This window comes from Dioscorea cayenensis, unplaced genomic scaffold (genome assembly GCF_009730915.1).
Source record: "Dioscorea cayenensis subsp. rotundata cultivar TDr96_F1 unplaced genomic scaffold, TDr96_F1_v2_PseudoChromosome.rev07_lg8_w22 25.fasta BLBR01000927.1, whole genome shotgun sequence".
Taxonomy (NCBI): domain Eukaryota; kingdom Viridiplantae; phylum Streptophyta; class Magnoliopsida; order Dioscoreales; family Dioscoreaceae; genus Dioscorea; species Dioscorea cayenensis.
Window position 1 is genome coordinate 13570 of NW_024087318.1, and position 2827 is coordinate 16396.

The window sequence follows — 2827 nt, forward strand, 5'->3', positions numbered from 1 at the left end:
GCTAAATATGCCTGTTGATAATTTGACTTTGAAAAATCTTGGCATTGACACTTCTTCATAGGTAATAAAAAAACTCAATCATTTAATCCTTAAAATATCAAACACATGAAATAGTTGAATGAAATTTCATCTAATTTTATTTGGCAACTTATAAACTAATTTTCCTTGAATTTGATTTGATTTATTTGTAGTTGAGTGGACCATCGAATTATCAAATGATGATTGATAAAGTATAATGATGTTATCTTCGAGGTAAACTAATTTTATTTTTATGTCTATTGTATGCTTTGAATTGAAAAAAATGCATTTTGTTTCATTCTTTGATTCTAATTAAGCTTATGTCATAGTTGTTAGTGTAGTTATTGACCATGTTAACTCATGTTTGGCATTGTGTCTCATTTTCAATATTCTACTTGAAACATCTTTCATTGCCTGTAAAATTTTATCCTATAATTTGTTTTTTTTGTTAGTCATGATGATTTTTACATGTTTTATTTAGTTCCCTTTTTTTTTGTTTGGTCATCATAGAAGCTGCAAGACTACCACTGATTTGGATTAAATGATTTGGTTTTGTTTACTATGTCTTGAATGAAAGGAATGAAAGAGTACTTAAGATTGATATGTTTAGTTTAGTGGGCTATGTGTTGTGCATTTTCCTTATTTGAGGAAATGCCTCACAGAAACAAGTTTTGTATTTGCTTTCTGATCACAGCCTTAAGAAAGTCTTGATCATATATAGCATGTTGCTTATCAATCGCATGATGTTCTTAACATTGTTTAGATTTGAGAACATGCTGTGTGTAATCATAGATATTCCCTTAGTCACCAGTTCAATATGTGGTGTTAATAGTCTGACTATCCCATTGCAATGTTAATGGTTTATTTATTTTTTTCCTTTGTATGTCAACATAATTCTTCTTTATCTTGGTTTTTCATTGCTCCTAAAATCTAGGCCACTCTAAGCGCTTAACAATTGCTTGTTTTCCAGCAATGGTGTCAGTTGTTTACTAAGAAATACATTGGATGTATTATTTTGTTGCAAAGCATTTAAGCTAATCAACCAAACAAGATGAGGTGTTTGAGGTGTTTTGGTGATCTGTTTAAGCATTTGACATTTGTATGAAGTTTTATATTTGAAACAAAAAAAACTCTTCTGTATGTGAAGATGCAGAATCAGAAGCACTTTGACCTGCAATAATGCACACAAATATTGCAAACTCCTCTGTATAATGCAAACAAACAATTCATGCTCAAACATAAGCAACTGCTAAAACCTGAAACTTGCACCAAATTTTCACCCTTAAAATCACAAATTAAAGTAAAATTCATACAAAGAATTCATGCCCAACATCACAAACCCTACCAATCTATCATAACAAAGAATAATTGATAATGATAATAAATACTAGAAACCATTCAAACCTACACCAAACATTATGCCCTAAAATCACAAATCAGACTAAAACTTTTACTACAAAAACATGCTTAACATCATTTGTTGGAGAACATACTCTGACCACTCTCCAGTAGTTGACTACATCACTTTTTCACTTTCAGTCCTTGTCTTCACTTCTTGTACAAGTGTTGATTGAGTTGTGAATGCAGAATCAAAAGCATTTAGACTTGCAATAATGGACGCAGGACTAGCATTACGAGCAATCCTTGACACAACAAACAAAAAAAATAAGAGAGCAAATTAGAATAAACATCCTTAACACTATGAGTTCAAGCAATGAAACACAAAAACACCAATCTTAACATTGAGAACAAACACTAGCAACTGTCAAATTCACTTCCACTTTGATGGAACACAACCAATGTCCTCATCCTTAAAGCTTCCAGATTCTGGCCACACTCCTGGAAACACGCACATACGTGCATAGAGAAAGAAAGTTTCAGAAAAAATTTCTAACATGAATTGCCAAAAGATAAGTACATGACATGAATAAATTAAAAATTGTTGGTTCAATAGTCAATGTGAAAGGAGGAAATTTAAGGAGAGATGTAGACATTGTCGATTTCTAGATGATTTCCTTGCAAGACAAAATAAACTTACAAACATACAAATGTCAATTGTCATGGTTAAAAGGAAAAAATGCATAGAATTTTTAGATGATTACTAGCGTCAGGGTTTCTAATGATCGTATCCTCACCCAACTTAGGTCTTAAACCACAGTGATTTTGCCATTGCTCTGTCATCCTTCTCAAAACCAAGAAATTCCCAAGAACGAGCAGTATGAAGCTTGTGACCTCTATTTGGGAACACTGATACAACACTCAAGATCTCATTTGCTTCTGGTGAATGAAAAACAAACACAATATTTTGTCAGTAATCTCAAACCGAATTAGAACTAATTGGATGAACTTGTCCTTGAACACATACTCAAGATATCATTTGCTTCTTTTTCATCAAGGTTTGCAGCAAGCCCATTGATATGCTTTGTATAAGAGTAAAAGATTGCATCTTTTCCCTTGTCCTTGATACAACATGAACAAAAGTAAAGAAAATTCATGGCATTGGAAAACGACAAAAGAAAAAGCTACATTTTTATGATTGAAGCTAAAAGTTGATGGTGAGAAACCAGAACAGCCTCATCACCCATTGTGTTGATGGAGTGAGCACTGAGATAGACAACATAAGAAGACTAGATACAAATAAAGGAATTAAACAAAAAGTAAGAACATGATGAGAGCTTTGATTTAGGTAGAGATATAAAAGACTGATAATAATAAAATATTGAACCATTGTGCTTGACTTTCAAATCCTTGCCCACGTTCCCGCAAGCTTGAGAACCTCCACCATCAAGTACTCAAGTATCGTCATTGA

The 2827-nt window shown here is 32.5% G+C and overlaps 1 long non-coding RNA gene across 1 annotated transcript; it reads right to left on the minus strand.

Moving 5' to 3' along the window:
• Positions 1-1392: 1392 nt before the first annotated feature.
• On the minus strand, positions 1393-2458 carry LOC120255289. Its single transcript, XR_005534957.1, has 3 exons — positions 2384-2458; positions 2154-2295; positions 1393-1857 (listed from the first exon to the last, which is right to left on the minus strand). It is a non-coding gene; the product is annotated as an uncharacterized LOC120255289 (long non-coding RNA).
• Positions 2459-2827: the final 369 nt, after the last annotated feature.